At 43.1% G+C, this 25,817-nt stretch overlaps 1 long non-coding RNA gene across 1 annotated transcript in view; it reads left to right on the top strand.

Moving 5' to 3' along the window:
- The first annotated feature begins 240 nt into the window (after window positions 1-240).
- The window catches only part of LOC144588868 (uncharacterized), a 175,557-nt gene continuing 149,980 nt past the window's right edge, over window positions 241-25,817 (top strand). Inside the window, exon 1 of the long non-coding RNA XR_013544605.1 lies at window positions 241-322. This is a non-coding gene — a long non-coding RNA (uncharacterized LOC144588868). The remainder of the gene's footprint in view (window positions 323-25,817) is intronic.

The raw sequence follows: 25,817 nt of genomic DNA, 5'->3' as shown, positions 1-25,817 counted from the left end.
ACACCAGCAATCATTACGCCAGACTGCACAGAGAAGCCATTGAAATCCACAAGTGTCAGGTGTGTGCATGTTTGGCCTGGATCAGGTAAAGAACCAGAGAGAGTTAGGACATAAAGATGGAGACCAACAGAACCAGAGGAACTATGAGACTTCGTATTTCTAGCTAGAAGCCCTCATTGTGAGAGATTCAACTTTTGAACTGTTAACATTCTCAACTAAATTGACAAAAACCATCTGCCGCTGGGAGTAGAGTCAAGGGGATTAAGAAGACCCTGGTACGAAGACCCTCCTGAGCAAAGCAGATTCCAAACCTGTCCACTAAGTGATGGAAGACATATTAAGCATTCCACACTTCAGAATAAGTGATAAGGACCGTATTTCTAAAGAAATCTCTACCACACATACCTTGTGAGCAACCTGAGACAAAGGAATCTCTTCTGCACGTGCTCTACTAAAAACTGCCTAAATAGAATATAAGAGGGGTCTGGGCAAACATTTGTCTGTCTGTTAGTCCGTCTGTCTGTCTGCTGAGACCAAAAAGCTTTTGGAACTAATTACTTTCTTTGGAACTTAGACAATGCAAATAAAGAATTCTTCTCTCTTTGGTGAGTATGTATGTGGTGTGAATGTGCTGAATGCATGAAACCCCTCTATTTAGAATTGTAATCAATAGGTAATATTTATTTTTGCATTTATTAATGGGTCTTGTGAGGTTCTTTGCTGTTTAATGTTGTTCTTCCTGGGATACAAAAGAACCAGTAGTCACCCTTTTGTGACAGAAATGGCGCAGCGAGCAGGGTATCCCAAAGAGCAGGGTGTCCCAAGGAGGAAGGTATCCCAAGGAGCAGGGTCTCCCAAGGACCAGGGTCTCCCAAGGAGCAGGGTCCCAAGGAACAAGAAAATAATAAACAGCAATGAAAAGGGGGTGACAAAATATTGACGATTTTCCTTATTATTTTTCCTGTTTGTTGTGAATGGGTATGAGTATGGTATCTGTGAGTTCCTAAGGACTTGTGCTTCTCTAAGAAATAGTATTGTTTGTTGTTGTATGAAGTATGTTTTGACCTGTGTAGCAGAATGAAAAAATGTGACGTCATTCCTGCCTGTCAATCACAGCAACTAAGGGGGAGGAGGTGAGGACAGAGCAGGAGGGGCGGAGTTAGAATGACAGTTAGAAGGAGCTGAAGGACAGTTAGAGACAGTTGAAGTTAGGGAGAGGTAGAAAGAGTCAGGGACTAGAAGACGTACAGAGAGTGTTAGGGTTTAGGAACAGGTTAAAGAGGTTTAGGAGAGAGTATTGAAAGTAAAACGCATGTAACAAGCAGGAATGACATCATAAGCATAACAAGAGAGATACAACATTGATAGTAAAGTGATTGACTACATGATTTTAAAAAGTATTAACACCTGATCCAATTTACATATGATTTCCTGTTGAAGAATAATAAAAGAATACTTAATCAATCGTAAACCTGCTTCCTGTGTGTGGGACTTGAGGTGGTATTAAGAGAATACCTGGTGGCAGCGAAAAGGGCATGTTTACCTGTGTGGAGCTGTTATGCCAAACAATTTACCTTAAACAAAAGACTGAGACACGAAGGCTTTTCTATTGAAGTTCATTTTATTTACATGAGAACAAAACAAACAAGACACCACTGCAGTTGGTGGGAAGAAAAACCAATTTCACCTTAATTGTGGGTGATTAGGATTTCTTCAAAGAACAAAGGAATTGGTACAGTCTTATAGCTGTCCCCTCAGGGCGAGAGGGGTGGGCCTTTGAGGTCATTAAGTTAGTTAGCAACAATTCATTGGATTAGTGAAAACACATTTTAGACGTGCGCAGAACAATTCACTTTCCCTAAATTGGGCCTTTGTCTCAACATTCCATGCTTATCTCAGAAAAGCGTGAGACCTTGAACAGAGAAGAAAAAGCAAGGAGAAAGGGGGGGTCGAGGAGCCTGTTTTTACAAGGCTGGCTAATCTCTTCTGAATACACACACACACACCAAACAACTTGTTTTTCTTTTTCAAGTAAGAACAATCTTTTATGAGGCAATTGCCTTAATTGAATAAGTCAAACTTTCACTTCTATCAATTCCCCCGTTTTTCTTTTTATAATTTCTTTTGACTTATTCACAATTATGAAAACTTCCCCCCTCTCCCAGACCAACCTAAGGTGTCTTTCACTTGGACAATTTTCATAGGAGCCCCAGGTACAATCGAACTTTACAGGCACCTTCCTGAGGCTTGCAGGGCGTGGTAGATTAGGTGACTAACTTCACACAGTTTCATACAGGAACAAACAGGTGAGTTTCTGAACTACACTTGCTGCTATTCTCCATACCGTGTTGTGCTGAACCCAGCCTATTCCACCACATTTAATTCTAGTCCAGCCTCCATTACTAATTACTGTAACACGGAATTCAATCCAAATTCTCTCGGGGTTTTCTCTAGGGTCATAACAAGTTTGAGTTCCAAGGGAGTCCTGACAAATTTTGTACTCTACCTTGTCAAATGCACAGGAGGCAATATTATCAACACAATTGAAGATGGACTTATAGGTTAAGGTCTGCTGTTCCCTGCTTCCCTGCCTTGTCGTTATTACACAGGGGCAGGTGGATCCTGTAGCTTGTAGCACAAGGTTCAAGAAGAGCCCCAACACTATCCTTATTTTGCCATCAACCCGTGGTCTGCCAATAAACAATTGCCTGATATTTCTCCAAGACATTAGAGGGGTGGGCTTTACCTCCGCTTGTAGTGGGAATTCCATTCCTCGTCCTCTGAATCTAGACTGGGCACTGACCAGGGGCTTGCGTTCTTGCACTTCTAACACGTTTCGTGGTGCACCGAAGATGCGTAACGGAGCCATCCCTTGGGAATTGGTCTCTGCCTGCGCCGAGCTATCAGATTGAATTCTCCACGGACAGCTTGCAATTGGCGTTTTTACAGCCTACAAGCTTAAGCACATACCACCTCAAAGCCGGGTTTTCGTCAAATTTAGTTATTCTGGCACTCCAATGGTGAGGGCAAAATGGCAATACAATAAACAGTAAGGCTCTTCGGGGAATGACCTAGTCGGAGTCTGACTCTGATCCAGGGCTGATGTTGCTATCTCTGATTTTAATGAGGGGGCACTGCTTGCAATCTCGGTTATGCCAGAACTCTAGACTTGAAGCCAACTCAGTGCTGGTATACAAAGTTCCACGGCCCTTACCTCGTACCTCTTTGCGTACCATCAATTGGTTACCACAGGCCAACCCTTTGTATTCAGTGTCCCAATAGGAAGTGGTTTGTATTTGTACCTTCCACTCTTCCACCTCCCCTTTTGGTGTTCGACTAATTGAACAGGAAAACCAGGGACAAATTCTACCTGTTATATAGGGAGTTTTAGACATCCTCCCAATCAATGGTCCCCTCGTCCTCCAACACTACTTGATCACCAATTGAATATCTTCTTAAGAAATAGAGTCCCCTAAGACTCCTGTCTATTCTCAAATGTACCTGCCAAGTTTGGACCAGATTATTAACTTTTCTTACTTCTATATACACACTAAAGAAAGGACAATACTTATGCGCTAACCGACTAATGGACATTACATATGTCGTTTAAAAATAGTCTTTTAGTCCGTCCTTGGACACAGGCACAACTTTTCACCGTCCCTCAGGGTCAACTGCGCGCTTGGCTCTGGTATAGTGAGTCCAACCAGCTTCCTCAGTTTGGATGACAGTCTCTGTTGTCAACAGTATCTGGAACAGACCAAGCCATCTTGGGGCGAGCGGTTCACTCTCCCATGCCTTGATATAAGCCCAATCCCCGGGGTGGAAGGAATGCACTGCTACCTCCAATGGCGTCTGTTGCACTGAGATGCCTCGCTCCCTGTTATCGGAGAGAATAGAGAATAGGGCCAGCAAATACTTTCTTATAAAGGCATCCTTAAACAAATCTAAATTAAGGCTCACTCTCTGTGTATCTCTGTGCATTAACATCCCAAATTTCCATTCTGCACAGGCTTCAAAGGGCGAGAGTCCTGTAATGCTATGCAGCTTATAAAGCTAGGGGCAAACCCTTCGGTCAGGGCAACTGCGCTTGTTGCATCAACTTATTAATTTGCTCTTTCAAAGTCTGGTTCATCCTTTCAGTTTTTACCCCTGTTGCTAACCATTGATTGGATTAACCCATATCTACAAATAATTTGTTCCAATAAGATTTTACAAACTGTCCCTGTCGTTGCCCGAGCCGTAGGGTATGCTTCTACCCAGCCAGTGAGCTGATCAGTTATTATCAAACACTGATTCCAAAGTCCTGACTTTGGCATATCAATAAAATCACATTGCAAATGTTCAAAGGGGTGGATGGCCAGAAGTCGTCCTCCCATTTCTGTTTTTCTCAGGTTATTCTTATTTACTCTCTGGCAAGGAATGCAGTGGGCTAAAATGGTGTTGGCGTGTGACCACACTTTTCTTCCCTGTATATTTTTGCAGAAAGGTTGAGACCAGAGCCTTAACTCCCCAGTGTCCTCCCTCATGCAATGCCTTGAGGACCTCCCTGACCACCCCCTCGGGCAGCCATTGTCTTCCATCTCTCAACTTTAGCGTGCCGTTCACCATTGTAGCTCCCTGCTCCTCTGTCAATTCAAGCTCCTTTGTGAATACACCAAAGGGGCAGTGATCTCTTTACTGGTAGGAATAAGGGCTGCTAAGAGGGCGAGATTCAATTCTTTTCCTGCCACCTTTCTTGCCACTTCGTCAGCCAGCCGGTTTCCTACTACCTCCGGGGAGTTTCCCTTTTGGTGCCCTGGAATGTGGATAATAGCTACCTTGGATGGGAGGCTCAACGCTTCCAGAGTGTCCAGTACCAACTGATGGTGGGCCAAATTCTTTCCCTGGGATGTAAGTAGTCCTCTTTCACTCCAAATTTTTCCAAAAACGTGGACTACTACACATGCATACTTAGAGTCTGTCCAGATATTTACAGATTTTCCTGTGCTTATGTCTAAAGCTCTTTTAGGGCATATAATTCTGCTGTCTAAGCTGACATGGACGGGGGAAGGGGTCCAGATTCAACTTCGAACCCCTTATCCTCTCTACCACTGCATATCCCGTTATTCTTTTCCCATTCACTACTCTAGAGGAACCGTCAGTGTACAGGTTCCATGTTCCCTCTATTGCCTCTTCCTGTAGGTCTTCCCTAAACTTTATCTGTAGACCAGTCAGGGCAATACCATCATGTTCATTACACAGTTCCTTCCTGACAGTTTCTGATAAACCCTCAGTATTAGATCGAGTTTTTCAAGGAGAATAGCCTCGATCTGTAGCAGCCTACTGACCATCATCCACCGCCAAGGATAGTCCTATGCTGGTGTGAAGAATGCAGGACAATCGCTTCCTTTGTTCCTATGTTGCATTTACTCCTGTTCTCAAATTCTTCACCTTAAAACTGAAATATATTTTCTCCTAACAATTTCCGGGTTTAGGCTCGATGTAGTTGTTTGTTATAGGAATTAAACCATAACCCATAGTTTATAGTTTGCAAGGCATCCATGCCAATGATTAGATCCTCTGTGGCTTCTGGATAATTCACTCTCAATAAAAATACTACACATTTTAATCTCTTAAAACTGGTAGTGACCCCTGAATGCAAAAGTGACTTCTAAGGAATTCCCACAGAAAGTGCCTATGTAAAACAGGCAAACCATTCCTGGTGTGAAATCAACCCCCCTTGTCTCTCCAACTCCCACTTTGTGCATCTGGAGAAGCAAGGAGGGGGATCTGAACATTCCCAGCAATTCTGCTTGCTATCTCTTATCTACTAACCTATTTCTTTCTCCTGTCAAATTCTCTTTCTTTGCATTTCTCTATCACTGCCAACATCTTCACACCTCCAAAGCCTCCTTTTCAATTCAGGCTTTTTAAACACGTACTTCTGCCAATCAATCCACATACTGCATCTGTCATTTTCCTGCATGTTTTTCTGTGGGATTCCATAGTCAACAATTCCCCTAGTGTCTTTTGTGTGTGTGTGTGATTTTCCCCATTTTCTAACTACAAATTTTACAGGTCCAGAAGTGTAGCTTTCCAATAGGCTTTTACAGCCCCTTTAGATGGAAAAGAATTACCCTGTTAATCACTAAAGTCTGCATGTGTTTATACAGTCCTAACGCTGGCCGGGATCTCCCTCCCTCAACACCAGGCGATTTTTTTTTCCTACTCTGTGCCTACTCTTAACCCTTTATACCCCAGTAAGTTTAACAAGCCAAAAGAGCTTTTTCTCATTCCCTGTTTTCCATTCGCTCCTATTTCTCTTAGGACTCTTCCTGAGGATTCCATTTCATATACACTTTTGGATAACATTCTCTGTGTTTTTCATGAACTTTGAGAAAGTTACGTTCCTTCTTCTCTTTTTAATCCCTTTTCCTTTCAGCTAACTGTAGTGCTCAGCTTAGAGCAAACAGTTCTGCTGTCCGAGCTGGCATGCACTATTAGTTTTGTTAAGGACTCCTTTCCTGAATCTCCTTCCTCCTCTAGCTGCATCGCTTGTTGATACACACTTATTTTTCCCTCCTTTCTAGCCTTTCCTTTCCCATTTCCCCTCAAAACTCTTTATCTGATCTTGCAACAACTTTCCTTGCCTTCTTTACAACATACTCTCTCTCTCTTTGCCTAGCTTCACCTAAGTATTTCCTGAGCCACCTTAAAAGTGAACACAGTCAGGGCCCCTTGCCCCCCTTTCTCTTTCCCTTCTCTTCTGAGCGGGTAGGGCAGAGAAAAACTCCTCCAGTTTCTTTTCTGTAACTTGGACTTTATATCCGGGTAACACCCTGACACAAATTCCAATCTCAGAATATTTTCATTTCCTGAATCTTCTGGGTCCAGCCCAGTGTTCCTTCGCATATTGCGTTTTAGCCTTTCCAGATATTCAACTGATATTCTTTTCCTTAGGGTTGACCAAAAAGCCAATTTCATGCTAACAGTCTTAGGGACTGTTGCCTCCAACCCTTTCAACAAGAACTCTTTCATTTCTGCACTTCGCCCTCTGATATTTTCATCCTGAAAATCCCAATCTCCAGGGGTTACTTCTGGAAGGGATTCCCCGGCCGCCTGTTCTGTTCGAGCGGCAATTGCCAGAGTCTCCTATGTGACTCCGGCCAGCTGCTTACAAATGTGCAGCAGCTCTGTGGGCTTGTAAATCATAATCCCTAAAGCATCTCTGAGACTTCTCTGAGTGGATACTGGGCACTAACTCCCTGCTCTTTCATCTGCCGTGCCTTAGAGCGGGTCACCGGTCCCTCGGACAGCGTCCCGTCTTTATTTTCGCCATCCCCCTCCTTTTCTTTTACTGAGGTGGAGCAGTCCAATTTACAAACTCCAATTTTGTCATTTCCTCACCTTGTAACTTAGAACCTATCAAGTCTCTACTTACTGCCAGTTTTATTCCTTCTCCAAATTTGATTAGGTACCATATCCAAAATCTACATAAGGGACACGGGGCGGATGGGCCAAATTTTGGCCCTTTAGAACGAATATCAAATTGTGTCTAAACTCCAGAGCACATGGACCATTTCCTTCTCTGTCTGAAACTCCTGTACCTTTTTACAGACTCCCAATGCAGCAACAGCTTGCCCACCGCACTGTTGCCAGGAATTCCTAACTCATTACCACCCCCACAAGGGCCTGGAGTCGGGGCGTCCCCCTCGGAATTCCTACCTCGGTCCCCTCTGGACCTTCTGGACCCCCGCGGGCCCTTTTTGGAAGTCTGTATTCCCATCCCACGGGAGACAAAGACATAAGGATAGGGAGGTTGCGTAGAGAGTAAGGGGTCTCTCTGACGCAGACACAAGGAGGGTACAGACAACAGTCGCACACCTTGGCCCAGGGCCCCGGACTACTTCAACGGCCACCTCTGGGAACCGCAAGGTCACTCACTCTTCATTCACACAACAACAACCAACCCTTTCAGAGTTTCCCACTACGACTTACCAGGTCCGTTGATCTGCTGGCTCGTTGATTCGTTGGCCGGCCGGCTTAAAAAAAACTCTCGCGTTCGTGCCTCTTTCCGAGTTCTTGATGCCAAGCAGCCAAAGCGTCGGCAAGGAAGCGGCTGCCTTAAAAGAAGGCAGGGGCGCCTTTCCGATTCACTTCACCACCGCCTGTTCTGCCTGACCTCAACTGGATCAAAATCCAGCCCCAATCGGGGCGTTTAGAGATCCCGGACGAGCCCCCAAATTGTTATGCCAAACAATTTACCTTAAACAAAAGACTGAGACACGAAGGCTTTTCTATTGAAGTTCATTTTATTTACATGAGAACAAAACAAACAAGACACCACTGCAGTTGGTGGGAAGAAAAACCAATTTCACCTTAATTGTGGGTGATTAGGATTTCTTCAAAGAACAAAGGAATTGGTACAGTCTTATAGCTGTCCCCTCAGGGCGAGAGGGGTGGGCCTTTGAGGTCATTAAGTTAGTTAGCAACAATTCATTGGATTAGTGAAAACACATTTTAGACGTGCGCAGAACAATTCACTTTCCCTAAATTGGGCCTTTGTCTCAACATTCCATGCTTATCTCAGAAAAGCGTGAGACCTTGAACAGAGAAGAAAAAGCAAGGAGAAAGGGGGGGTCGAGGAGCCTGTTTTTACAAGGCTGGCTAATCTCTTCTGAATACACACACACACACCAAACAACTTGTTTTTCTTTTTCAAGTAAGAACAATCTTTTATGAGGCAATTGCCTTAATTGAATAAGTCAAACTTTCACTTCTATCAGAGCCCAAGGAAATAGGGGCCACAAAGGGGTGATTGCCACAACCTGTTTTAGGCTAATTTTCTGTGCTCCAAATTTTTCTTTTCCTTTGTCTGACAGCCCCCACCAATTCCTCCCCTGTCTCTTTCTGACTGTTCAGACTTCCTGTTTTCTCTGAGATTTTCCCAAGCACTACAATTTTTGAAGAGTTTGATCTTTTTCATATATAAGAAGCAGTTTTCTTTACTGTGATCTGCTCTTCAGCCTATAGCCTGAAAGCTGTTTTCTATAAAGACCAACTAGCATTGTTGGAGCTATGGCTGATTCTTTATTGTCTAGCCACCAAGACTTTTCCTGTACATAAAGGATGCTGAATTAAGCATAGTCTGGATGACTTTGTATAACATCTGATTATGTTGTCCAGCCACCAAGACTTCTCCTGTACATAAAGGATGCTGAATTAAAGCATAGTCTAGGTGACTTCATTTAACACCTGAATACTCAACAGGGAAGGGTAGTGTTAATTTCCACTCTCTTGTACATGAAAGGGACTCAGGTATGATGTGTTTTTTGTTTGGGTTTGTGGAAAACTAGCACTTCAGAATAAAGCAATTCACAAAGAATGTGCTTTTCTCTCCAGTTTTCTCCCAAACTTAAAATTCTTCCTCTCTCTTCTCTTTTACTATCCTTGCTCATTCACTCCTATTTTAATTATTGACTATTGAACATTGTTTAATACTAAAAATAAAATACATCAGGAAATTATTAGTAAAAGCTTTAAAAAGCTTTGTGCTTCTGTGGTTTTTGGGAAGGGAGGGCAAGAAAAAAAAGCAGGTAGCTCTTAGAGAAGGGTGGGGCCTATTGAAAAAGTTTTGTGTTTCTGTTGGAAAAGCAGGTAGCTCTTAGAGAAGGGTGGGGCCTGTTGAGAAATAGTGGAATAGGATAGACCAGAAAGATCTGTTGCCATATGCAATGCCATTGGTAGTTTTGCCTGTAAGTAGGTAGTTTCTAATCCTAGGAGTGGGGCCTACAAAGGTAGAATGCCTTTTTGTTTAGATTAGAACAAACGCTGTGAGGCTAGAGTCCTTGACCAGTGTTTGTAAAGGGAAAGAAAAATCGCCTGGTGGTGAGGGAGGGAGATCCCAGCCAAGCGTCAGAGGAAATTCTGTATTACTTGTTGTTTAGAACAAACCCTGTGAGGCTAGAGAGTCCTTGATCAATGTTTGTAGAAGGGATTAAAAATCGTAAGGTGGTGAGGGAGGGAGAGCCCAGCCTGCGTTAGGATACTCTGTATTGTCTGTAAAAACACATATAGAGAATCTTACATAGTAACTGAAGCTGATACTCAGGTGAAGAGACACACTGAGACATGTCAGCAAGGAACATGCCTTGAATTGAGAGGCAAATTGAGAATGAGGATGATCTTTGTTCTGACTTTAGTGATGATGATTACCAGGGTAACTCTTTTCCATCTAAAGGGGCTGTAAAAGCCTATTTGAAAACTACACTTATGTTAGATAAATCAGGTAGAACATTAAAAGAAGCATGTTACCATGGAACAATTAACTGGTCAGGAAATTAGAGATATCAAAGGTCAGTTAGAGCCTATAGGAGATAGACCTGTAAAATGTGAAGTTGGACTATGGAAAACAATTGTTAACAATAATTAATCCACAGATTTGGCATTGTTGCAGACTTAAGAGAGTGGGTCTTAGAAAATGGGGAAGGGAGAGCGAAAAGAGAACTGACTAATTAGCTACAGAAACCAGGGGAAGATCCAGTTCTCTACATAAAGAAAATATATGGAGGAATGTACTTAGCAGGCTTGATATCTATTCCAACTCAGACAGGAGAAACAAAGAAAGTTAAAAAGGCAACCTATTCAAGTGCTTCAGCATATAGGGGAAAAAGAGGGAAAGGTAGATGAACTTGGAATAACAGAGGTGGTGTATAGCCAAGTGCTCCTCCAATAGAACAGCCTCCATCCTACAATAAAATAGTGGGAAGGGAGCTACAGGAGGCAAGAAAATTGAGAAACCAATTATGGTGGACTTTGAAAAATGCAGGGGGAAATATGGTACAATTTCATGGCAAAGATACAGAGGGTTTGATGCAAGCAGTGATAGGCAAAGGACTGTCCTTGGACAGAGGAAATAGTAAAAAAAAGGAAGTTAAGCGAATGGACACTTAGAATCAGTACCAAAAATTGAAGGAGGAACTGGCTGATATGATCCTTCAGGAAAAAGAAAAAGAAAAGAAAAGAAAAAAGGAACACAGGAGGGAGATGGTTGTTGTGGGTTTTTCGGGCTCTTTGGCCGTATTCTGAAGGTTGTTCTTCCTAACATTTTGCCAGTCTCTGTGGCCGGCAATATTACAGCCTAGGGCTGCCCTGCTGCTGTAAAGAAATTAGAAAACAAAAATATGGGATCTATAATCTGGCAGCATAGGGGAAATTTAACTAAGATCCCAGGGGATGATAGATTGTTTGTGACATGTTTAGATCTGAGAGGTAATAAATTTAAATCACTTCTGGATTCAGGGGCCACTACCAGTCTAATACGGAAAAGGTTACCTGGATCAAAAATTAAAAAGGGTATGCTTTTGGAAAGTGTATCAGGCCAATCAGTTAAAGGAATCTGCTGCTGGCTGTTGTAAATATATGTGGCATCTTCATTAAGAGTGAATTTGTATGGGACCCAGAGGAGTCACAGAGGAGCTAATCATTGGCATGGATGCCTTGCAAAAGTATGAGCTATGGTTTGATCCCTATAGCAAACAACTATACCAAGCCCAGAAATCATTTGAAAAAAATTCAGTTTTAAGGTGAAGGATTTGAGAACAAAGGAAGAATGGGAACAGATTGTTCCAGGAGTACATGCAACATCTAAATATGATTGTGGGAAACACAAGACAGCAAAAGTGGAAATTGTAGAGAAATTTGTGCCACTTTAGAAACAGTATCCTATTAATAAAGAAGCAGAGAAAGGTATACAGGAGACTGTGGATGCATTGGTTAAAGAAGGGGTGCTGGAGGTAGCAAACAGTCCCTATAATTGTCCAGTTTGGCCAGTAAAGAAAGCAAATGGGAAGACTTAGCATCTTGTGGTGGACTACAGGAAATTGAACCAGGCTACACCAGCCATGGCTCCTGTAGTAGATAATATTGTGGATGCCATGGCCCAGTACAGACTGATATTCAGGTATTGATCCCTTTAATTGTTTCTTTGCTTTGCCATTAACAGAGGAAAGCAAAGCAAGATTTGCTTTTACAAGAAAGGGAAGAACTACCAAACTCTTTTGATGCACAGGAAGCGGAAGTTCAGGCTGTGTTGCAAGTCCTTAAGACTTTGCAGGAGGAAAACAGGTCAAGTCAGCATCATGTTGTCACTGACAGTGAATATGTCTACAAAGGAATAACAGAGTATATTTGGTTTTGGGCTAAGGATGATTGGAAAATGCAAACAACAAACTTCTAAAGCATTCTGCTGAATGGAAACAAATTTATGAAATACTACAAATAGGTGAGGTTGATGTGCTTTTTTATTGGATAAAAGCCCAACAACCAGACGGGGTAGATTGGTTAGCAAGAGGAAACAATACAGTGGATCAATTAGTAAAGAGAGGAAAACCCCGTAAAGAAGTGGGAACAAAAATTGCAAAAATAACACAATATGGCATTTTAAAAGATTTACATGAAGTAGGCCATGAAGGGATAGGAAAGGTAATGGAAAGAGCAAACCAAACAACAAAAGGGGTATTAAGGAAATTAGTGAAAGAAAATGGTAAATATTGGGTGGGGGGGAGATTACCAATAGTGTTGGCCACAATGAGGAGTTCACCAACTGGAATGCGCGGATATTTCTTTATGAGATTTTGTTTGGAACAAAAATGTGTTTGGGATTTCCTCATGTTTATGATGAAATGCCAGAGGATTATTGGTTTAACCTGTTACAGGAAAGAAGTAGATACCAGGAAGAAATTCAAGAACAATGGGAACAAGCTAATGAGGTAAAAGAAAAGAAAAATAGTTATGTCTGATAAAACTATATTTTCCATAGGAACAGAAGTAGCATATTTGGTTTCAGGTACCAAGGAACTTTGTTGAGACCATGCTGGAGAGGACCCTGTGTTATTTTGAATTGTATTTATCCACCTTCTTATTTATTACAGATAAAGGACCAGCAAAAGTAGGAGGAAACAACTAATAAAATTCAGACTTTATTTTCCTTTAGGGACAAAGTGGCCACTAACTTCTGAAGATTTTTTTTAAAAAATTTATTATTATCCTTTATCTATTCTTTTCTTTTTTTTCTCTCTCTTTTGAGGGTTTTTGTGGGAAGTGCTTCCTTGTTATTTTTGTCTTAAAATATACTATGTATGAACAAGAAATGATATGTACACAAGATTTAACTGTTTGGGTACCTGAAGAAAGTAGATAACACATTTATATTTTGTATTAAAAACAGTTTTGTGTGTGTGTTTTTGCTTTATTTTCTTGAAGGCTGCAGCCAAATAATATTTTAATAGGAAAAAACCTCCTATACTTCACATTCCACTAGAAAACTTACAATATCAGCACAAACATGCAATTGACACCTTGTGGCCGAAGAGAAAACAGTCAGTCAGAAGGTTCCAGAAGGCTTTTAACTGAAATAATATCAGCTGTGGGTCTGATGGCAATTTTTAGAATATACATTTTAATTGCATTTTAGTTGTTTTGCCCTTTTATTTTGCCTTTTTATTGTATTTTAAATGCTGGAAGCCGCCCAGAGACCTTCTGGTAGTGTGGGCGGCATATAAGTTAAACAAACAAACAAACAAACCCACCCACCCACCCACCCAACCAACCAACCAACCACAATGTGGAAATTATTGCAAATGGGAATTTTATTGATGATCATTTTGAATTCGGGTATGCTGGATGGGAAAGAAATGCATTCCATCTATTGGTGGAAAAACATGAACAAGGAAATAAATGCTACACATTGTTGGGTTTCCTTGCATGGTCCAGCATCAGGTTTACAAGGGTGGTCAATTATACCTACTGCCACTCTAGATGTTGCAGGCTGGTTTAAATTCCACATAAATGAGGGTGATGAACGAGTATTTGATTCAATGCAAATCATGTTAGCTAGACAATGGACATGGCCAGTAGCATCCATATATTTCCAGTGGCACAATAAGACTAAACATTGGCATTTCACTGTTAATGACAAAAAGGTTCTGAGAAAAAGGGCGAATGTGGGAAATTATCCTGTTTGTAATTTGACCATTCCAGTTTGTGATTACTGTGGTAGTGGAAATCCATGTAATGCCACTTTAAATATAACAACATTTCAAGATTTCTCAATAAGAGTGAGTGTATGACGGTACTTAATGAACATGAAAAAGGAAACTCACCCATTATAGCTATACAGGAACAAGCAATGAATCATAATGGATGGAGTTTATATGGATTACCATCAGGACTAATGTGGATATGTGGACATTGGGCTGGTAGAGTATTGCTACCTGTTTGGAATGGGACATGCACTATTGGCACAGTGGCTCCAGGAGGGGTTCAGTTTCATTCATATCAACAACATATTGAGACACAGGATCCACATTTTAAATGGCACAGATTACAAAAGGTCAATGAATTCTACCCAACCGCAGGGACAGGGGATCAGTGCACACAAAAGACCAGCTAGTGACACCCATCAACCACAGTGACAGATAATCTCTCCTCCTTACCACAACAATACACCCACAAGACACACTAATCACCCATCTACAGAAAAAGACAAAAGCCTATCTCACAGCTATAAATATATCACTCCCAAGCCAACTACACCAGAGCACAGAGTGCTGTCCTCTGAAGATGCCAGCCACAGAGACTGGCGAAATGTTAGGAAGAACAACCTTCAGAACATGGCCAAAGAGCCCGAAAAACCCACAACAACCATTAGATCCCGGCCGTGAAAGCCTTCGTGAATACAGTAACAGTAAGGCAACAACCTACCTTCGCCTGGGCGCTGGAAAGCTGGGGTGGCATTTCACGGACCGCAAAGAGGTGCCTGAAACATCTCTTGATTGAGTCACAGATGTTTTGAATAAAAGTGAAACTCTGTAGGAGTTTCAAGAGGATAACAATATGAAAACAGAATGTTATGAACAAAATAAGAGTAAAGATGAGGTATCTGATGGGGGTTGCAAGGGCTTCCTTGAGAGTAACTGGAAGTGCTGGGTCTGCTCCATCCTTCAATCAACACAGCTGCCAGAGAGCAGGTGACCCACCAAATAGATGGTTGTAGCAAAGAACCTCCTCATGGGTTGAAATAATATCAGCTGTGGGTCACTCTGCAGGAGTTTCCAAAGGAGAACAAACTGATCACATAATGTTATCAAAGTGATAAGAAGAAAAAAGATGAGATAGCTGATTAGGGCTGCCAAAATTTTCCCGAGAGCAACCAGGAGCTTGTGCTGGGTCTTCGCCATCACTGGATCAAGACAGCTGACTGAGCGCTGGTCACTCACCAGATGGGTGGTTGCTGTCCTGGACCAGAGGTTTATTAGGGTGATGAATTGCATCACAACGTGACATCACAAAGAGTGGTCAGGGTACTGTTGCCCCTGCACCCCAAAAATGGCAGGCCTGCCTTGTTTTCCTGACTGGTTGCAAGTTGGAAACAAGGACACAAGTAGACAGAAAGAACTTGTCTTTGCTTTGGAACTATCGTTTTTTAAAATTCTTTGGGCTATTGCAATGGAAACCTGGATCAGGCCAGGATGTGAGAGATACCGGTTGGGTGGTCTCTGAAAGAGGAGTCCAGGAAATGTTTGTAACCAAAATCACAGTAGAGAAATATCTTTATTTTTTTAAGTTATTTTAAATATTGCTACTTGGCCTTCCTTCTGAAAGGGGCCATTGGTGGCTTACAAAACTAAACAACTGCTTGTTTGTGTGTGTATTTGTGTTTGTGTGCATGTAGTCCCACTGGGGTTCACACAGATTTGTAGGAAGTCCTTTTGCTATCGATAAATATCAATGGCTACCAAAACCCAGCAAGCGTATTATGGGATACCTACGAAGCTTTTTGACTATGCAGGGATCTCAAGCTGTATCCTCCTCTTCCAAATCTAATATTCAAACAATTATACTCTATACTGGCTCGGTCAGAATTTACATATGATTCTATAGCCAGAACATCTTGGCACATATTCTCTTGCAAAGCTATATGGAGAAAGCGGGAAAAACATTGACAGCGCCGGTAGACTGCCACTGAAAAGAAGTCCCTACTTCTGTTTCGTGGTCTATTCAGCTTGATCTCATTGCACACCCTCTGTGCCCATTCGAAAACCCAAGGAGCTACTCTTTCATTAACAGCAAGTTAGTCAGACTTTGGGAGTTTGACTCTCCACTGGGCAGGGGCTGATAGGAGATGTTTCCCCCTGGGTAGTTCAGACCAACCCCAAGGATCTCAGCAAGTCATTTCTCTGGAAGAAGCGGGCCCTTTCCCTTGCACCAGAGAGAGGCATTTTGATTCACCCGGAGGGGACCGTCAAGGAGTCAAGCTGGCGGGGCATCACCCAGGCCAAAGTGTTGGAGGCAACCGTTGGCCCTTATGGGCAAGAGGGCCGAACCACACAAAAAGAGGCCACTTCAGCACTCTCCGGAACCCAAACTGAGCTTTCCTGCATCAACCGTAATTCTGAAGGGCAGGTTTGCACAAAGGATGCTGCTCTGCCAAGGGAGAAGCGTCTTCTGGAAAGAACGACAACAAGGCTGATGAGAGGGGCCTCCTGCAAAGCAGAGAAGGAGCCGTGTGGTCCTCCTGCCAAGAAAAGGAAAGCTTCTTGCAAAAGGAGGGCACCTGAGGCTGGAGCCCCGCAGGATGAAGATGTGGACAGTTCCAGAGGAAGCTCCCCTGGTGTAAAGCGCAGGAGAAAGAAAGCACTCCTAGGAGACAGGCAGGCGAAAAAGCCGCGGGCCGTCAGCCAGAAGGCTGGACTTGCTGAAGAGGAATTTAAGATGCCAGAGGAAAGGGGAGTGGCTGTCCCCTTTCCTTCCAAAAATCTACTTGGAGAAGTCGTTGGGGGAAGAGTGTCCCAAGCCGAGGGGAAGGCCCACGGGCTCCGCCTGCAGGTATGTCTGGAAAGGGAAGCAGATCTCCTCTCAAGAGGTCTTGAAATTGGCCTCAGGTGGTTTTCGGGTCTGGCTTCTGTTGGAGGAACAGCCTCGCCAGCCATGGAATATCACTGCTGGTCCCAGCATGCTGAGAGAGAAGGGTCCTGGAACACACCCACACCCACACCATACCATCTCACTCTTATCGCTGTTTAATATTCTGTCCTCTGTCAGACGAGATTCGCAGAGAGTCATATGAGGAAAAGGGGGCTTTCCCAGCCCGTAGCAAACAACATGTCCTGCTCTGATCTGCCCTTAAGATGTTGCTCTGTGGAGAAATAGTCATTCCATCTGGTACCTTACACTACCGTGTTTCTGTGTGCAAGCTGTCATGGCAAGAGAGTCTTTCTCTCATCTATGTTGCTTGAATCTACCCCTCTTCCATCCGTCCTTCATTTCAATGGCCTTTTATCTTTAGAACAACAACAACAAAAATCAGTTGAGGGAACTCATTCTTACGGAACTCATTCTTACGCAGTCTCTTATGGAGACTGCGCTTTTAATATCTCCCGTGAATTCTATGCAACTGAATCTTGATCTTGTGGTGACATTTTATGAGTTATTTTAAACACTCCAAATTAGGGGTGGATGACATCAGCCGTGCTGAGGGCTTTTTCCTTCTTCCAGATTTGCAGATTGAAGGCTATCCTTGGAGGCAGGTCTGACCAAAGAAGCCGATATATATCTTTTAATTTTTTAATGCCATGTTTGTGTACCAGAGGTTGGCACAATAGGTTTTAGCCCCTTTGCACTTTTGATGCTCCCCTAATGGGAGAGCAAGCAACCACACTTCCACATGGAACAACGTGCATTTAGAGCAACACAAGGAAAAGCACGTCGTTCTCTTGAACATGTTTACCGTATTAAAGTATTGAAGGTCTTTTGTTGGCGGTTCCAAAAAAAGCCATTAGCTACAGAGGTGCCAGTTTCACAAAGCGATACTTTTGAAAACCTAAAATACACTGGTTTAAAGGATGTTCATGGGAGGACCATCCCTAGCTCCCCTGCAACTATCGGCGTTCCCTAAAAAGCTGCTCTGGAGGTTGGAGGCCCCTCTTGGGAACGTAGGATGCAACTCAGGGCAAGGAGCTGCTGGAGAGAGGAAGAGGTGGGAAACCTTCCTCCCATGAGCCTCTTTCAGGTCACTGTCTACAGACCCTCAAGTCTGATGGGCTCTCTTAGCTGGGGATGGTGGCTGGGGGTCCCAGGGCACCTAGTGGACCACAGATCCTCTTCCCTTGTTTTGTCTAATCAAAAAGGCCAAGTTGGCTCAAGAGTCTCATTTAAGCCCAAACAACTTGTCAGGCCAAGGCCAAGTCTTGGTCAAAAAACCGTGGCTGTGAAGAAAGCCTGTGGTCCAAAGCCAACCAAGTCCCCAAGAGGAGGCCTATATGCAGTTTGGAAAGGAGGCCTCTCAGTATTTCACAGAAGACAATGACTGCTGCAGCCAAGGAATCTTCTCACAGAATAACCCTCCTGTGGAGAGGCCAGAGAGATTAGGTCGAACTTCTTTTGTTTGTGTAGGATAGAGATGATCTGGAGGTCTGGGAAAGCAAACAGCCCCGAGCGGTCTCCATTTTCCCAAACAGAGTCTGGCCATCTTTTTCCTACAAATTGCCCCAAACCGTCAGAGAGGCTTAGCAGGTGGGCAGAGATTTAAGATCCGGGCAGAACAGGACACCTGACTGACAAGGGACTGGATCTGTTCAGTCAGCCTTGCCAAAGCCAGATAAAAAGGCATGGATGGAGTGGCCATAGTTGAGGCTCTGGAGTGGGTCTTCTGCCTGAACCCTGCTCCTGCTCATCCCTGCCAAGTCTCTTTGCACCCACTTCCAAGCTGAAGCCACTGTCCAGGATTTAGCCAGAGAACCCTCCTTGCCTTGGTTGCTCTCCTAAATCCCTGGTTTCTGGCCTAGGACTTTGGGTTCTCCTCTCCTCTCCTAGGATCCTTGCCCAAGATTTCCCTGACATTGGGCCAGCTGGAGTTCCAACGCTCCCCAGTTTTAACACAGTGTAAAGAGCCTAAGGAGAGCTTTCTATTCTGTCTTCTGGGAGTATTTTCCCAAACATTGGAGGCTCCCTAATTTACCCCTCCTTCTCTCTCTCTCTCTCTCTCTGTGTGTGTGTGTGTGTGTGTGTGTGTTTTAGGGAAAGTTATTTCCTCTTATCCTTGTGCCACCTCTGCAAATTGTTTGCTCAGCTTCTGCAGACATTTGAAGAGCAGCCTGAATCTCCGAGCTCTCCCGGCTGTGCAGCTTTGCTCTTCTGAGTCTTTATTTCCCTATATTAGTTATATACTTTACCCTTGAATCTTTGCTGCTTTAATCCTTCTGGGTTCACTTAAATTCCGCTTGTAAATAGCTCTGTGCGACTGTGATATGCATTGTGCCCAATCTGCATCAAGATGCACTAGTTTAAAGATCCCTTATAGGCGTGTCTCCGAACATATGTGAGTTCATACATGTCCCCCAAGAGCTTACCTGGTTAACATCTGAGGGTTGGTGCAAAACATAAGCCTCATCTTGCTTATGTTCTTTTTTCCAGGTAAATTTAAGAACTGTCCTTTTGTATCGGGGGGGGGGGCACATGTTGAAGGGTCTGCTTCACATGTGAAAGGTTTTAGGTTCAACTTCTGTTACCTCCAACCTCAGGATCTAGAAGAACCCTTGACACAAAGCAAGGCGGAATGATGTTTGGACTTGCTGTCATGGAGCTTCATACGCTCTTGAAAGGGACTGCTAAGAACTGTCTTAGAAATATAATCTCTTGGGCAGAGGAGAGAATAATTATTTCTTTGGGCTTCTGTTTTAGAGTTCCTAAGAGCTGTAAACTCCTCGGTTCTTAAGCTCTGTTTTTGGAGGCTGGAGGAGGGAAGACATTTTTTATTTTTTATTTTTTTTATTTCTAAAGAAAAGACAATCTATCATATTAAAAATAATAAATACAAAGTTTAGCATAGTAATTGCTATTGCCCACAATTCTCCAAATCACATTTACACCATTCCCTGTCACATCTTAAAGAAACATCGGCCAACAATCTAAATGCTCCAAATTGTTTTCCAAACCACGTGTCTCGAAATTTATTTTATTGGCCTATTTTAATAAAGACTTCCAATTTTCAGTGAATTGACTGTGCCTTATTTCTCCTCTATATAGTCTAACTTTATTAGTCATTTTTTCCATTAACATTGTATGTCATATCTTATTCGTAAATACTTGTACCATTTCTTTCAAATTTGCTGATATAGATTTATATGGGTATTTATTCCATATTTTTGTCCAGATTTCCTCAGGTATACTAATATTTAAATTTGTTTCCCACACTGTTTTAGATCCTCCACCTTTTCCATATTCTTTCTCAATAATACTTTTATATACAGTGGTGCCTCGCATAGCGAGGTTAATTCGTTCCAGATTAACCTTCGCTATAGCGAAACATCGCTGAACGGGGCAGGAAAAGCCATTGGAACACATTAAACATCGTTTAATGCGTTCCAAAAGGCTCCTTTACTCACCGTTCAGCGATGTTCCAGGATGGCCGGCAGCCATTTTCGCGCCCTCCCCTCGCTTAACGAGGGCGCGAAAACGCTGCGCGTGGCCATTTTGGGGCTTCCGGCGGCCATTTTGGACCCGCCGAACAGCTGATCGGCGGGTCGCAAAGCGAAGGTTGGTAAACGAACCGCTTACCGACCTTCGTAGAGCGAGTTTCGCCCTATCTAAAACTCGTTGAGCGATTGCATTAGCTATCCCAAAAAAGGAATCGCTATGCAATTTCGTCATTGTACGGTGCACTCGTTAAGCGAGGCACCATTGTATTAGTGAGATTAGTCCTCTCTTTTAATTTTTATCTTTTTGAATACAATATTGTTCAAATTCAGTTAATGTACTTAGAGAGCCAGGTTTTTGTTGTAAGTAAATAGCTAAACTTCTTATTTGTTTTATTTGTAGCCAATTGGTTTTTATTTTGTTTTATTAGCCTAATAGCGAATGGTTCCCCTGAATCAAATAAGTCAGTAATTCTATATATTCCAATTTGTTTCCAGTCCTTAAATTGTGCATATTTCTCTTGAGATTTAAAATCTGGGTGATCTAAAATGGGACATAAAGGGGATATTGGTGGGGCCAAAGTTTTACTATGTTTTTGCCATGTCCTTAATGTTTCAGAAATGAATGGGCTTTGTGTTTTTTCTCCTTTTCTCATAATTCCAGTGGTGTAAATATACTTATTTACTATGTCCATTTTCATTTCACCTTCCATTTCCACCCAGTCGAAGTTCTTGCAAGTCTCACCGATTTGTATAAATTTAATTTGTTTTTTTTTTTGTTTTGTTTTTTGTAAAGCTTCATAATATTTTTGGAGCTGTGGTATCCCTAATCTCCCCTTTTGACCCTCTCTATATTTAACACCATTTATGAATCTTATCTTCTTTCCCTTTCCTGCAATAAATGTTTCTAGCTTTCCTTGCCATCGTTTTACTTTTTTTGTATCTGGCTGTAGTGGAATATAAGACATTTTTAAACCATTTCACTTCTCGGCGTACATGTAGCACATGAAACGGGACAAAAGGAAGACCACTTGCATGAGTTCTGCATGGCTAAGTGTGAAAACCCTAAAAAGAAAGAGCAAGAAAAACAGCACGAAGACTTTGCATACAGTTTTCTGATACACTATTTTATGAGGGGAAAAGACCTAGAAACCCTCAGTATCTTTCCTTTAGAGTGAAAAAAGCCTATAGAATGATATTCCCACCCACCCCTATCCTCAGGGAATTAGTTCCCAGCCCCCCAATGGATGCTGAAAAAAACTTGGGACGCTCTTTAATATTGAATGCTATACATAGTGGAGGTCTCTGGCCCCCTCTAGTGGCCAGTTCTGATAGCTTCCTTGTTAAAAATAAATATTTGGAGGGGTGGGGTTTTTCTTTTAATATTTTTAATATTTTCAGACGGTGGCTAAGTGAACCAGTGGATACTGATCCCGCAGATCAGGGGGCCCCTACTGTACATTCAATCTCGGTGGCCAACACACCGATCAGCAGAAAGTCCGCTTCGTAAACCATTTGATCACTCCAAAGAACTGCAGGGGTTCTGTGTCTCCAAGGGCTGTGTTCAATGGGAGACCCATTTTCTGAACACAGCATTAGCATTTTTAGCCAAACAACAACAACCCCAAAACAACAGAAACTGTTACTAGGTTAGCACTCGGTGATCGTGGAGTCTTGGAATCTGATGCTTTCCCCTCTGAGTTCCTTCCCTGGCACAGGGGTAAAGGGGCTTTTCATTACTGTTTTCGGCTAACTGCAGAAATCTGTCTAAGACGATTGTCCCGTCTGCCACTTTAGTGCCCACCTTCCCTGTCCTCTCTTGAAGAGTGGCAAACGGGATGGCCAGCTGTTGGCCAACTGTTCGCCCATTTTTTGCAAGCAGAGTATATGATTTGCCACTCCCATAGGAGAAACCCCCCCCCCTTTTTAATGGCTTTTCATTACATCTGAAGGAATGTTCCTTCTCTTTCTCCAGTATGAGAGCAGCTCCCTGTTGGCGACCGCCGAGGGGAAGAGGACAGTTGTGAGGTTGAAGAGGAAGCGCCCTTGCCGACTCTGGAGGAAGTGGCTCAGATGACAAACACAACCTACAGCAAGATTTCAGGTCAGAGAGCCTGGCGCTGGAGCCCCTTCACGTTTGAAGCTGTGCTCACGCCAACCAGTCCTTCACAGGGTCAGCAAGCAGCTGGAGACTGAACAGGACTTCAGGCTGAGTTCTGGCTATCATTTCTGGCTCTTTTCTCTTTGGTAACTCAGTGTTTAATCAGTTTCTGCAGGTGAGGACATGGACCATATAATGATTTAACCTGAACAGATAAAGCTTAGCCTCTTACAAAATACATGGTGGAATCCACCACTGAAAGAAATGCAGGATGGCTCCTACCTGCTCTTCCATCGTGTTTGCCTTGATTTTAAATATATACCGCCTTCCCTCCATCCACTGTCTGATTTTTTGTTTCTTGTGTTTCTTCCATCTTGGATCATTGTGGGTTTTTTTAGTAATACAGTGGTGCCTCGCATAGCGAGGTTAATCCGTTCCGGATTAACCTTCGCTATGCTGAAGCATCGTTGAACGGATCAAAAAACCCCATTGGAACGCATTAAACATTGTTTAATGCGTTCCAAATGGGCCAAATACTCACCGTTCAGCAAAGCTTCGTAATGACCGGCAGCCATTTTCACACCCTCGCCTCGCTTAACGAGGGCGCGAAAACGCTGCGCGCAGCCATTTTGGGCCATTTCCGGGCTTCCGGCGGCCATTTTGGCCGCCGAACAGCTGATCGTCGGGCTTCGTTTTGCGAAGATCAGTAAGCGAAATGCTTACCGGTCTTTGCAAAGCGAATTTAGCCCTATTCAAACAACGTTAAGCGATCGCATTAGCGATCCGAAAAAACGGATCGCTATGCGATTTCATCGTTATGCGGTGCGCTCGTTAAGCGAGGCACCACTGTATAATAAATATAATATAATATAATATAATATAATATAATATAATATAATATAATATAATATAATATAATATAATATAATATAATATAATAAAGTAAGGGTTAATTTTGTTAAGTAGTTAACTATTGTATACATCATTTATTTTTATGCAAAATTTTGTTATTATTATTTTTACCTTCGCTGGTAAGGATGTTTTCATGTGGATTAGGCTTCCTAGTTTCTGACTTCCTAGCTTCTACTTAAACTAGAAAGAATCCAGGAAGTACTTCATCTAAGTGAAGGCTTTTTGAATTGGTTTACGTCGAGAAGATGCAATTTTCCACAGCTATAAACAATGCAAGCAGTCACTGACCTCTAAATAAGGTGGAATAGGCTTAAAGTTTATGCAGTTATGGTAGAATCGGGATCGGTGGCACCGTTTTTTCACTGGTGGACCACACTGTCGTTTTTTTCCTATAGTTTTTTCCCCTTGCTGCTGAGGTGCAATTGCGGGGGTATGTGCAGCCCCTAAGTGACTGGCCAGATCAGAATGTGGTCTTTGGGCCAAGGAAAGGTTCCCCACCCTGATTTAAAGCAAGCCCTCTCATGTGAAGTGGAAACTGAAGGCTGCTTTGGGGGCTCCCGGTGGGAATTTACAGCGTCACACCCATAAATGTGAAACCCAGAGTAGATTTCTGGTGTAGCTGCTGCCAGAGTTTTTTCTACAGGTTCTTTGGAGTCTTTGGGGAAGGATGGGTGGGGTGCAGCACATACCAGCACCCTGCGCATCCTTGGTTTGTCAGGGTTTGCAGGGTGAGAACAATCAGCAAGCTCCTCAAGAGGAAGAGGTTTACTTCCATGCACAGAGGCTTGAGCGCGAACCTTTCTGCCCACCGGAGCCGATGGAGCCTCTCTACAGCCTGGGGTGGGATGGGAAGATGAGAGGTAAGGGTCAGTGAAAAGTCCACCCCTTATTGGGGATGTGGGAGGATGGGAGGAAGAGCCTGCCATGAGACATGTGGGCAAAGTCACGTGCCCCGTTGAGATATCATTGCTGAAGGATGCTCTGGGTTTGGGCCCAAGGTCCCTCCAGCTGCACTAGCTTCCCCATCTAAGGATCTTTCCTCTCCACCAGCTTCCAGCCTTCTCAGGGATCTACTTCAGATGAGTTCCCTGCCTCTGCCTGGCACACCTCCCTGTCTGACTCCTCCTTTGCCTCCTGCCAGCATTCCTCTTCCTCACTCTTGGGTTTCTTCCCCTTCAGATCCTTATCCACTAGAGAGACTCCCCCCCTTTTCCTCCAGAACCTTCTCTGTCAAGTGCCCCTCCTCACTTCCCAGCCCCCTGGGTTCCTCATCTGCTCCTCCCCAGCCCACCAGAGAGCTGCAAGTTGGAAAGTCCTTGGGAGATGTGGTGAGGGGACACATGGCCCACTGGTGGAGACCGGTAGAGCTGATGGGTCTTCCCTGACACCCTCACAGTGGGCTTTGAAGGAAGCCTAGGATTCACTGGTACAGTTTGAGGCACTCTTTCATCCGCTGCCTAAATGGGTGCAGGCCAGGAAAAGGGTTAATACTGCAAGTCTACACTGGATATCTTACAGCACTGGAAAGGCAAAAGCAAAGTACAGCACTCAGACAACCATTCTGATCATATTGTACATCCGGTTGTGGCTGACGGCAACAAGGATAACAGGCACGGTGTGAATCTTCCCTTATAAAATGTACGGAATGGGGCCCAGGACAGCAAAGTTTGCTTTGGTAATAAATAGCAAACTGAATAGGAGCAAAGGCAAATGAGACAACAATACAACTTTAGGCTCTTGATTGCCTGCAACCTGGAAGAAGAAGCTGAAGTTCACAGTCTAATGTTGCAGGTCATCTAATCATTTCTCCAATTCATTTTTAAAAGCAAGGCCTGGACCTCAGTACCACTGAATTAGCACTACTCTGTATCACTGTCAGCAATTAAACAGAGATATTTACTTATTTTGCAATTTAGGAAATGATATGTATGCATACCACATACTGTATATGCTGGTGACCTCTGAGTGCTGCCAATATGAATTGAAAGAACATTTATAACAAATGACAGATTAAAAACAGTTTTATACCCACTTTAAGCATTTGGAAATAGCTGTCTGATTAATAATGGAGTGGAAAAACTTTCCCCATCCAGACACTATTGGATCACATCTGCCATAATTTCTCATCACTGGCTGCTCTGCTTTGCTGGGGTTGTTGGGGTCCAACAGCATCTTCCTGGAGTGTTTCTCTCCATTTTTACCACATGAATTGCATCGTTATTTTTTTTTTACTCCATTTTATTGTCCCCATTTCCTGAAACTTTGAGCAAAACTTGTCAATGTGTTTAATAGTCTTCTTTTCTTACTATGGCAGTAGATCTCAGTGGGTCAGAGCACCTGGCAGGTGCCCG

The sequence above is a fragment of the Pogona vitticeps genome, chromosome 4 (assembly GCF_051106095.1).
Source record: "Pogona vitticeps strain Pit_001003342236 chromosome 4, PviZW2.1, whole genome shotgun sequence".
Classification (NCBI taxonomy): domain Eukaryota; kingdom Metazoa; phylum Chordata; class Lepidosauria; order Squamata; family Agamidae; genus Pogona; species Pogona vitticeps.
This window is presented reverse-complemented; position numbering and strand designations above follow the sequence as displayed.